General features: G+C 38.1%; 1 protein-coding gene across 1 annotated transcript in view; it reads left to right on the top strand.

Annotated features, from left to right (window-relative positions):
* Orc2 (origin recognition complex subunit 2) overlaps window positions 1-13113 on the top strand; it is a 74062-nt gene that overhangs the window by 23861 nt on the left and 37088 nt on the right. The gene's annotated exons all lie outside the window — the stretch shown is intronic.

Raw genomic sequence — 13113 nt, 5'->3', positions numbered from 1 at the left:
ACTGAGACCGTGATTTTCGATTAAAACAGTGACTTTGCAGTGCTTTTTCATATGTTCTTTATAGTTGTATTTGCGATTTCTTGGTTTCATTTGATAGAATGGAAGATGTATTACAGAAGTAGAGATATTTTGATTGGTTTTATTACTGGAAATTGCTTGAAACTGAGCTCAAAGTAGCGGAAATGTTAAATTTTTGTCGATGTTCAAGAGTAAACAAACGACCTCACACGTCTAATACACGCCAGCTGGTAGGTCTTATATACATTCACAAATGTGGTGATGATATTTATACAATTATTACAATACTGCATAACAGTAAATCTTCTATTTTTTGGTTTGAATAAAAATTCATTATGTGAATAAAAAATCAAAATGGAATTCATTTGTAAAGCTTGAAAACATAACTAATGAACAGAGGAAATGTTATTTTAGTGCTAGGAATGCCTGCATTGTTTGTTCTGGACCCTATTTTGAAATTGGAATATTTTGAACTTTGTGTTTAATTGGCCAAATTACCAATTTCCGATCACTTTATTTTGTAGTTGAAACAGTTGACTGGGCGATTTCTTGTGCTCAGTCAATAGAATAGAAGTAATACTAGTGAAATAGCTAAGAATTTGATCGACTGGAATAATGTAATTGGCCTAAAATGGGAGTCGAAGTTGACAAAATCGCCGATTCGTAAATATCGCTGACACATCAAAATTCGCGAGAGCATAATTTCGTCAATTTTCCATCAAATTTCATACTTTTTGTTTTATTACCTCCAGAAAAAGATTCTCTACCATTTCATAAGAAAAAATAACAAAATTTTTTTTTGAAAATTCTTGGACCCTGGTGAACACTTTGAAATTTGGCCTCTGGACCCTGAAAGGGTTAATTGATACCTGTTTACTCTTGTATGAATCAAGAATACAGGCTGCTTATGATATTACACCAAATTTTAACAATTTAAATTTAACTGACACTTGTGCAGTCTTCATTTGGTTAACGAGCTACTCAGTAAACCTTGAACATATTGTATCATTTGGTTCTAAGATACTAACTGGCTTTTTTTTTTAACACACCAACCATCTCTCATCAAGGTAGGGTGACACATAAAAAAGGAAACATAATCAGTGTCATTCATTCAGTCTTGCTGTCTTACCAGAAATGTGCTAACATCACAGTTCAGATGTAAAATCTCTTATATGCTTCGGTTATTTAAAATTGTAAGTACAAGTACTTAATCTTGAATTATCCAGTTTAGTTAAATTAATAGATTAAAATTGCCATGCCTCTGTAGAATTCATAGCAATTATTAGCTTTTTGGGTTATTCATGAATACAGTAGAAACCCCAGTAAACATTCATTCAAAGTGTTTTCTATAAAACATTATTAAAATATGGTACCCAAGTCCAGAGTGTTCTGAAAAATTAGTACTGTATATAACCAATCAACAAGTGTACGTGAGTGTGTTAGATAGGAGTGAATGGAGACAAATGGTATTTGGGACCTGACGATCTGTTGGAGTGTGAGCAGGGTAATATTTAGTGAAGGGATTCAGGGAAACCGGTTATTTTATATAACCGGACTTGAGTCCTGGAAATGGGAAGTACAATGCCTGCACTCTATAGGAGGGGTTTGGGATACTGGCAGTTTGGAGAGATATGTTGTGTGTTTTTATACGTATATACTTCTAAACTGTTGTATTATGGGCACCTCTGCAAAAACAGTGATTATGTGTGAGCGAGGTGAAAGTGTTGAATGATGATGAAAGTATTTTCTTTTTTGGGAATTTTCTTTCTCTTTGGGTCACCCTGCCTCGGTGGGAGACGGCCGACTTATTGAAAAAAAAAATAACCAATCATGACAGAAATGTTGAAAGCAGGGGGAAATATAGTGTTGGAGTGGTTGGTATTTCTGTTTAATAAATGTATGAAAGAGGGGAAGGTACCTAGGGATTGGCTGAGAGCGTATATAGTTCCATTATATAAAGGGAAGGGGACAAAAGAGATTGTAAAAATTGTAGGGGAATAAGTTTATTGAGTATACCAGGTGAAGTGTACAGCAGGGTTATTACTGAAAGAATTAGTGTTAAGACAGAGAGCAGGATTGCAGATGAGCAAGGAGGCTTTAGAGTGGGTAGGGGATGTGTAGATCAAGTGTTTACATTGAAGCATATACTTTTTTTTTTTTTTAACGTCGGCTGGCTCCCACCAAGGCAGGGTGACCCAAAAAGAAAGAAAATACCCAAAAAGAAAAATACTTACATCATTCAACACTTTCACCTCTTACATAATCACTGTCTTTGCAGAGGCAGTCAGATATGACAGTTTAGAAGGCCCTCCACACTGTCAGTATCCCAGACCCCTCCTTTAAAGTGTGGGCATTGTTCTTCCCATTTCCAGGACTCAAGTCCAGCTAAATCTATAATAACCGGTTTCCCTGAGTTCCCTCACTAAACATTACCCTGCTCACACTAACAGCTCGTCAAGTCCCAAAACCTTTCGTTTCCGCTCACTTCTATCTAACATGCTCACGCATGCTTGCTGGAAGTCCAAGCCCCTAGCCCACAAAACCTCCTTTACCCCCTCCCTCCAACCTCTTTGAGGATGACCTCTACCCCTCCCTCCCCTCCCTACAGATTTATACACTCTCCAAGTCATTCTACCTTGATCCATTCTCTCTAAATGAAAAAACCACCTTAACAACCCTTCTTCAGCTCTCTGACTAATAACCTTAGTAACTCCACACCTCCTAATTTCCACACTCCGAATTCTCTGCATAATATTTACACCACACATTGCCCTTAGACAGGACATCTCCACTGCTTCCAGCTGCCTTCTCGCTGCAGCATTTACAACCCAAGCTTCACACTGATATAAGTGTTGGTACCACTATACTTTCATACATTCCCTTCTTGCCTCCATAGATAACGTTTTTTGTCTCCACAGATACCTCAACGCACCACTTGCCTTATTTCCTTCACCAGTTCCATGGTTAACCTCATCCGTCATAAACCCATCCACTTATAAGTCAACTCCCAAATATCTGAAAACATTCACTTCTTCCATACTCCCTCTCTCCAATGTGATATCCAATTTTTCTTTATCTAAATCATTTAATACCCTCATCACCTTACTCTTATCTATGTTCACTGTCAACTTTCTACCTTTACACACACTCCCATACTTGTCCACTAACCTTCGCAACTTTTCTTTAGAATCTCCCATAAGCACAGCAAAAAGTAACTGTGTCAACTCCCATTTTGTACTTGATTCTCCATAATTTAATCCCACTCCTCTCCCCAACACCCTAGCATTTACTTTTTTAGAACCCCATCTTTTTTTTTTCAACAAATCGGCTGTATCCCACCAAGGCTGGGTGGCCCAAAAAGAAAAACGAAAGTTTCTCTTTTTAAATTTAGTAATTTATACAGGAGAAGGGGTTACTAGGCCCTTGCTCCTGGCATTTTAGTCGCCTCTTACAACACGCATGGCTTACGGAAGAAGAATTCTGTTCCACTTCCCCATGGAAATATGAGGAAATAAACAAGAACAAGAACTAGAAAGAAAATAGAAGAAAACCCAGAGAGGTGTGTATATATATGCTTGTACATGTATGTGTAGTGTGACCCAAGTGTAGGTAGAAGTAGCAAGACGTACCTGAAATCTTGAATGTTTAAGAGACAGAAAAAAGACACCAGCAATCCTACCATCATATAAAGCAATTACAGGATTATGTTTTACAATCACTTGGCAGGATGGTAGTACCTCCCTGGGCAGTTGCTGTCTACCAACCTACTACCTACACAACCCCATCTATAAATATATTAGACAACCATGGTGACATTACACATCCCTGTCTAGACCTACTTTTACTGGGAAGTAGTCTCCCTCTCTCCTACACACCCTAACCTGAGCCTCACTATCCTCATTAAAACTATTTACAGCATTTAGTAACTTACTACCTATTCCACACACTTGCAACATCTGCCACATTGTTCCCCTATGCACTCTGTCATATGCCTTTTCTAAATCCATAAATGCAATGAAAACTTCCCTACCTTTATCTGAATACTGTTTACATATATGCTTCAGTGTAAACACTTGATCTACACATCCCTTACCCACTCTAAAGCCTCCTTGCTCATCTGCAATCCTACTCTCTGTCTTACCTCTAATTCTTTCAATAATAACCCTACTGTACACTTTACCTGGTATACTGTGCTTTTGGGAGATTCTACAGAAAAATTACAAAGGTTAGTGGAAGAGTTTGTGAGGGTGTGTAATGGTAGAAAGTTGAAAGTGAGTGTAGATAAAAGTATGGTGATGAGGGTATCAAATGATTTAGATAAGGAAAAATTGGATATCACATTTAATAGAGGGAGTATGGAAGAAGTGAATGTTTTTAGATATTTGGGAGTTAACTTGTCAGCAAATGGGTTTATGAAGGATGAGGTTAACCATAGAATTGATGAAGAAAAAAAGGTGAGTGGTGCGTTGAGGTATCTGTGGAGACAAAAAATATTATCCATGGAGGCAAAGAAGGGAATGTACGAAAGTATGGTGGTACTAACACTTTTATATGGATGTGAAGCTTGGGTTGTAAATGCTGCAGCAAGGCAGTGGAGATGTCCTGGCTAAGGGCAATGTGTGGTGTAAATATATGCAGAGAATTCATAGTGTGGAAATTAGGAGGAGGTGTGGAGTTACTAAAAGTATTAGTCAGAGTACTGAAAAGGGGTTGTCAAGGTGGTTTGGTCATTTAGAGAGAGAATGAAAGAATAAACGTATAAACCTGTAGGGGAAGGAAGGCGGGGTAGGGATCATCCTCGAGAAGGTTGGAGGGAGGGGGTAAAGGAGGTTTTGTGGGCAAGGGGTTTGGATTTCCAGCAAGCATGCGTGAGCGTGTTAGATAGGAGTGAATGGAGATGAATGGTTTTTGGAACCTGACGAGCTGTTGGAGTGTGAGCAGGGTAATATTTTGTGAGGGGATTAAGGAAAACCGGTTAGCCGGACTTGAGTCCTGGAAATGGGAAGTACAGTGCCTGCACTTTAAAGGAGGGGTTTGGGATATTGGGTGTTTGAAGTGACTATCTAACTTGTCGTACCTGGGCACCTCTGCAAAGACAGTGATTATGTATGAGTGATGGTGAAGGTGATGAATGATAATGAAAGTTTTTTCTTTATTTTGGGTCACCCTGCCATGGTGGAAAATGGCTGGCATGTTAAAAACAAAAATTAACCAAGTATAACCTGACACCATGTCTAGGCTAGCCCTTGATATTTTACCAAAAAATTCTTATTTTTTCGTATGTCTCATGGATAATTCTACTCTAATTTTTGAGGGACTTTTTAATTAAAAGAGGTCAAATGATTTTAATTCAAAATATATTCTAGCTGAACATTTGGGAGTGGAAGAGGAAGGAAATAAAAATATAACACTTGATAAACAACCTAAGTAGTAGGTTGGTAGACAGCAACCACCCAGGGAGGTACTACTGTCCTGCCAGGTGAGTGTAAAATGGAAACCTGTAATTGTTTTATATGATGGTAGAATTGCTGGTGTCTTGTTTGTCTCATAAACATGCAAGATTTCAGGTATGTCTTGCTACTTCTACTTACACTTAGGTCACACTATGCATGCATGTGCAAGCATATACACACACACCCCTCTGGGTTTTCTTTTATTTTATTACTAGTTATTGCTTTTGATCATCTCCACTTATCTCCATGGGGAAGTGGAACGGAATTCTTCCTTCGTAAGCCATGCATGTCATAAGAGGCAACTAAAATGCTGGGAGCAAGGGGCTAGTAACCCCTTCTGTATAAATTGCTAAATTTAAAAAGAGAAACTTTCATTTTTCTTTTTAGGTCACCCTGCCTCGGTGGGGGGGATATAGCTGTTTTTTTTTTTTTTTTTTTTTTTTTTTTTTTTTTTTTTTTTTTTTTTTTTTTTTTTTTTTTGAAAAAAATTTATGAAACACAAAGGAGCACTGCATTAGACCTATTGGCCCAGACTAAGCAGGTCTTACTCACATCCAACTTTTTTCACGCATATATTTGTCCACCCTACTTATAAAGCCTTCGTCCCGCCTTGCTGCCATCCTTTGATCCTTGAAATTGTAACCTTGAGTAACTTCAAAAAATTGTTGGACAGATATATGAGTGAGAAAGGTTAGATTTAAGTAGTACTTTCTTAGCATGGGCCAGTAGGCCTACTGCAATACTCCTCTACTTTATGGTTTACCTGTCAACTGCAGTAATCAGGTGCTGTATAAAAAAAAAAGTAAGGGAAGAGGCCAGCATAAACAATTGGATATTATCAAATTTATTTGTGTATTTAAAGTGGAATAGGGTTACTGAGTGGTTAATACTTTGATGCACCAAAGAAGTAGAAATCTATGGTATGATAGGCCCTCAGTATGTCAAAATTTCAGTCTTTCTTTCAAAAGTAGCATAAATGAATAGGTTGACCCCGACTTTTGGTTTAAAAGTTGAGTCTTAAAATCTTGACCTATACATGGGTATATATGCTGGTGTAATGCACTGTGAAGTATTAAAAAATAAGCCTGGAGGCTATGCTCATAGGCTAGTAACCCATTATTGTGATAAATGAGTCACTTGTGCCATATTTGGATAACTTTACTCTGGAAGCATTTTTGCTAACCAGTGGGTTCTTCAGTCCAACATATTTCTCCTCCAGAGAGAGGAGAAATATGTTAAATTGGCATGCCTGAGCACATTGCAAATGTGTCATTCACCAGTTGTGTGAAAGAATATCAACATACCATAGCTTCATTATAATTTAATTCTTGTCTCTTTTCTTTTTCTTCTTTGTATCTTTGTTTTTGACATTTTTATTCTTTCCACCACCTTTGACCAGAGCTATTCGGTATTCGGTAGATTTGGGTAAGGAAGAAGGATGGGTAAGGATAGAAATTTTGGAAAAGGGTGGGAGGGGGGAGAGAGGTAGGATATAAAAGGTAAGTGGCCCAACCACTTTGGTGTAATTTAAAAAGTGTACGTGAAATGATAAGATATTCGTTAAGAGGTATAAGACTAACCCATCAGAGTCACATAGATATAACAGAATATAAGTACATGACTCTGAATTAGTAGTAATTATACAAGTTGCAATTGCTTTTTTTTTTTTTTTTTTTTTTTTTGTTTTCATTTTTTTTTTTTTTTTTTTTTTTTTTTTTTTTTTTTTTTTGCGATTGCACAACGGATATTTATGCGACAATAAAGGCAATAATTTTCTGGCCAGTTTATGGAATGACGCAACAGCGACAATAAAGGCAATAATTTTCTGGCCAGTTTATGGAATGACGCAACAGCGACAATAAAGGCAATAATTTTCTGGCCAGTTTATGGAATGACGCAACAATGGCTTCTTACAGGTGGTGTCCAGCCATGGTAAGTAGCATAATTTTTACATTAGATTGTTATATAAGATGTCTCCCTAATTGGGGGCAATGATTTTCTTAGTATACATAGAAGGGTTCTGGTGCTACCCAATCTTCTTCATCAGGGAGGTTGCTCAATATCATGGGTCGATGGTAATCATCTTTATGTATAAAACGACGGACCCTCTGTGGGAGAGTCATTCTTTGAGTCCTGTGAGGAGGAGTATTGATTATATAATCCGTGGTATTTACCACTTGTATAGGATGTTCTCTATCTGGCATGTATAGTTCTTGCATTGAATAGAGTTGTTTCTTTTTTAGAGTGTCGAGGCGTACATTTATGGCAGTAATATCTTGTTGTATGTGTAAATCTGCCATTTTAACTCTGTCTCTCCTCCTGGTATCGGTAATGAAGCAAAGAGCTCTATTCTGGACCCTTTGTAGCCGTAGCATGTTGGTCTTTGTTGTTAATGACATTGGGACACAAGGATATTCGAGTATTGGTCTTATTATCATTTTATACAGTGGACCCCCGGTTAACGATATTTTTTCACTCCAGAAGTATGTTCAGGTGCCAGTACTGACCAAATTTGTTCCCATAAGGAATATTGTGAAGTAGATTAGTCCATTTCAGACCCCCAAACATACACGTGCAAACGCACTTACATAAATACACTTACATAATTGGTCGCATTCGGAGGTGATCGTTATGCGGGGGTCCACTGTACAGATGTTTTTTGACATGTTGAGGGGCTTGATTGAATCGAAAGAGACTGCTAAGACCGGCTTTGGCTATATTGATCTTTTTAGTTACATGAGATGTTGAGTGGAGCAGCCTATCTATTTCATATCCCAAAATCTTGTTAGGGTTTCTAATGGCTACAGGTGTACCTCTGATGGAGATACCCCCTTTATCTTCAATTGTTGATGCAAAACATCCTATCGTGCTAACAAGGACCTTGTCAGGATTAGTTGTAATTCTCCATTTATTTTCCCAGTTAGATGTTCTACGAAGTTCAATATTCATTTTTTCTATGACTCTCTCATACTTGTATTTTCCTGTTACTGGAGTTGATGAGACGACATGAATAACATCATCTGCAAACTGTGTCACAATTGTGTCATTAAACTCTGGTTGAGGAAGGTCATTCACATAAATGTTGAACAGAATTGGACTTAGACAAGAACCTTGTGGGACACCAGCTGTCGGTATAAAAGGCTCTGTCGACCTGCCATGAAAGGTGGGAATGATTTTTCTTTGAGTTAAGAAATTATATATTAATCTGAGAAAAGTCCAGTTATGGTCTGGTAGGTCAATGAGTTTGTATATAAGGCCATCATGCCATAGGCTATCAAAAGCTTTATGAACATCTCTGGTGGCAATTAAGGCAAGATTGCCCTGATGTTTTAGACTTGCTACTGTATCGAAAATAACATTTATTGCATGATTGGTACCTCTATGTGTTCTAAAGCCAAATTGTTTTTCAGTAAAAAAGTGATTAAACTCCATATAGTAGTTCAATCTGTTGGAAATGACTTTCTCAAGAACTTTTCCAGTGACTTCAAGTAAAGATATAGGTCTATAGTTCCCAGGTTGGTGGATGTCTTTATTGGGCTTACCAAGAAAGATCATCCTAGCAGTCTTAAAAACAACTGGAAAATGTCCTGAGGCCAAGAAGGCATTAAAGATATTTACCAAAGACTGTTTACAGTTTCTAGGTAGGTACTTTATTTGTTTCATTGTTATTCCAGAGAGGCCAGGGGCTCTATTTCTCATTCTTCCAATAACCTGACTTATCTCTAGTAATGTAATAGGTCTAGTAAGCGGGTGGGTATCTTCAAGAGTTGAAGTATCGATGGAAGGTAGTGGTTGTAGATCATCCAAGTTCTCATCTCTCCATTCATTTACCAACTGATAATGATTATTGTTAAATTGACGACTGTTATTGTGGGAGAGAATTTTCTCCCATACATCACCCATCAAATTAGCCTGGTCCTGTGGATCATCAAGTTTAATTTCAACATCTTCATCATCCTCATCAGTGAATGTATGAACTAGGTAATTAGGAGCCTTGTGCTTTGCCCCTAAAAGTTGTCGGATCTTACTCCAAAATTTTGCTGGTTCCCGTTTATATTGATTAGCTTGAAGAACTAGAAATTTCCATATGTCCCGTTTGTGATGACTAATCATGTTAATTAATTCTAGCCTTAATCGGTGCAGTGTAGCTGCTGGTGGTTGTCGCGTTTGAAGATGCCTTCGACATTCTGCTTGATAATTTCTTAAATTGTCTCTAATTTCCCTAGTAGGTTTATATTGTAGGTATATCTTTGTGGAAGCTAATTGACAAGTTGCATTAGTAGCTTCAATTATTCGATTATGCAGGGACCTGATTGCATCATCAATTGCATTGGAAAGTAGATTTTCCAATGACACAATTTCATCCTCACCCAGATATGCCCTGAAGGGGTCAAATCCTAGGGTGTTAAGATTGGGTTTAGGAGGTACAGGTATTCTAAACGGAGAAGTTTGTAGTTGTATTATAACAGGGATATGGTCAGATCCTACGTTTCCACCAGGAGATATACGACAGTGGAAGATGTCACAGTCTCTGTTTGTCAGTACTATATCTGGTGTCCCTGGATGAGGTCCAATGTACGATTTAAAGAATGGGCCTTGAAATGACAAGTTTCTAGCTGTCATGATATTAAAAAGTTGTTTTCCTTTTAAGTCACCCAGTGGAATACCAGCTCCACAGTTGAAGAGGGCAGGGTGATGAGCATTAAAATCTCCAGCTAGAATTGTTGGAATATTCCTGCTTAATATCCTATGTAGAGGAATTGACTCTATATATGGTTGTCTCGGGGGAAAATATCACTAGTTGTCCATGAGACGTTGTCATTTCTATTGCAAGAATGTTATCTTCATCAACATGAATATTTTTAAATGTATAGCCTAATTTAACTAAGATGGCTACACCACTAAAGGGTCCTCTCGATTTCTCCAGAGTAGAGTAACCACGTAATTTAATATGTTGATCAACTCTTGCAGCTGTCTCGTTCAAAAGTATAACATCGGGATTGTAGTTATGTAGTTCAACCTCAAGAAGGTAACGGTTATTAAAGAAATGTTGAACATTAAGTTGGAAAATTGTAATCCCCATTATTTCTTGCACTTCGCTCGTGTACTGCGGTCTGAACGCCTGCAAGTAATGTCACGTGTTGTATCCACACTATCCCTGCTGGACTCGTCAAGGGGAGGAGGGAACTTTTGCGTGGGTGCTTGTGTATTAAAAATGCCATCATCTTCACTAGAGGTAGTAATATTAACAGACTCATTAGAATCGTTAGTCATCATCAGAAAACTGAGGTATGCTATTCCCAGTTACAGGTAGCAGAGGCTCGTGAGAGTTAATGGGAGACTGCGGAGGCTCCAAGGGAATATTAGGTAGGCAAGGTGAGTTACCCTGGGAAAGTTCCTGTTCAACAGGATCAGCTTCTATAGCGGGAGAGTAGGCACCAATTTCTGGGGCATTGTTATGTTCAGTTGTTGACTTATCGGGTTGAGGGGAGTTGACAACCTGGGTTCGCGAGGTGGGCGAACCCTGGGCCAGTGATGACTTAGGCTTATTTTTAGATGTAGAGTATGGTACATACTTCTTGTTATGAGAAGGCTGGGTCATAATAGCCTTCACATTTTCTGGGATAGTGATGGGAGTGATCCCATTAGCCATTAACAGATCATTTAAAACCTGAGAGCAGAGTTGAATGTCACCACCTGCTATGTCTTTGGCCATCATGTACATTAGTTGTGCTCTCGTCATATCCCCAGCTGTGGATACCTGAGACATAGGAGATGAGACTGAACCTTGTTGTTGCGTTTGTGTATGTTGTAAGTGAGGGTTAGATTGGGGCGCTCCAAGAGGGGCAGAATTCCAAACATTGGAACCATTGGTAGAGACCTGAGGAGTCCCACTTGATCCAGGCAGAGCTGGGAAGGAAGTTTGGGACATCGTTGGTGGTGCCTGGGGAGTGGTCTTCTTAGAAGTGGACAGTTTCTTGGCTTCAAGAATTTTCTGCATTTCCTTTTTCCTTTCAGGACAAATAGCAGAAACAGCATGATGTTTTCCATTGCAGAGGACACATTTGGGTGTATTTTTGTTGTTACAATCTCGATATGAATGTTGGCCAGAGCAAATGCTACAAATCTGCCCTTGAGTACTGCATTTGTTGTTGTTATGACCAAAGGCATAACACTTAAAACATTGTGTCACACTGACAAAGCGTTCAAGAGAGATTTGGTCAGGTGTACACCTGGTGCCAAAACATTTGAAGCCATTTTGACACACAAGTTTGGCCTCCTCAGGTGTCTCAAGTATTAATTTTAAGGTTGCCTTGTTGTTGTTAGGATTAGAGAATTTATGTGCTTCTACAGCCCTAAATTCAGAATTCTCTGTATTAACCCTTTCAGGGTCCGTCCCGTAGATCTACGGCTTTACGTTCAGGGTCCAAACCGTAGATCTACGCCATGAGCTCAGCTCACTCTGATAAACTGTGAGTGGTACATTTGGGCCTAGATATGAGAGAATACATCTATGTGGTATGTGTGCACCACATAAAACAGATCCTGCAGCACACTGTGTATAATGAGAGAAAAAAAATGAAATCATGATTTTTCGATTAAAACAGCAACTTTGCAGTGTTTTTTCGTATGTTTTTTATAGTTGTATTTGCGATTTCTTGGTCTCATTTGATAGAATGGAAGACATATTACAGAAATAGAGATGATTTTGATTGGTTTTAGCACTGGAAATGGCTTGAAACTGAGCTCAAAGTAGCAGAAATGTTAAATTTTTGCCGATATTCAAGAGTAAACAAACGACCTCACACGTCTAATACACGTCAGCTGGTGGGTCTAATATACATTCACAAATATGGTGATGATATTTATACAATTATTACAGTATTGCATAACAGTAAATCTTCTATTTTTTGGTGTGAATAAAAAATTCATTATGTGAATAAAAAATCAAAATGGAATTTATTTGTAAAGCCTCAAAACATAACTAATGAACAGAGGAAATGTTAGTTTAGTGCCAGGAATGCCTACATTGTTCATTCTAGACCCTATTTTGAAATTGGAATATTTTGAACTTTGTGTTAAATTGGCCAAATTAACAATTTCCGATCACTTTATTTTGTAGTTGAAACAGTTGACTTGGCGATTTCTTGTGCTCAATCGATAGAATAGAAGTAATACTAGTGAAATAGCTAAGAATTTGGTTGATTGGAATAATGTAATTGGCCTAAAATGGGAGTCAAAGTCGGCAAAATCGCCGATTCGTAAATATCGCTGACACATCAAAATTCGCGAGAGCATAATTTCGTCAATTTTCCACCAAATTTCCTACTTTTTGTTTTATTACCTTCACAAAAAGATTCTCTACGATTTCATAAGAAAAAATAACAAATTTTTTTTTTGAAAATTCTTGGACACTGGTGCGTGACTCCAGATTTGGGCCTTGGACCCTGAAAGGGTTAATGTCCTCAACAATTTCATTCACAGTGCTATGTTTCATAAAACTGTTGATTCTGGCCACAAACACAGTCCTCTGAGCTTGATAGCTCTCAGGTGCAACTGGGGTAACACCAGAAGTCTTCAGTTTATCCAGGACATCATGCTTCAGTAGTTGAAGTAACTCTTCTTCCGAAGAGAGGAGAAG

Source organism: Cherax quadricarinatus, chromosome 18 (genome assembly GCF_038502225.1).
Source record: "Cherax quadricarinatus isolate ZL_2023a chromosome 18, ASM3850222v1, whole genome shotgun sequence".
NCBI lineage: Eukaryota > Metazoa > Arthropoda > Malacostraca > Decapoda > Parastacidae > Cherax > Cherax quadricarinatus.
The sequence above is the reverse complement of the archived record's forward strand: the minus strand, read 5'-3'. Positions and strand labels throughout refer to the sequence as shown.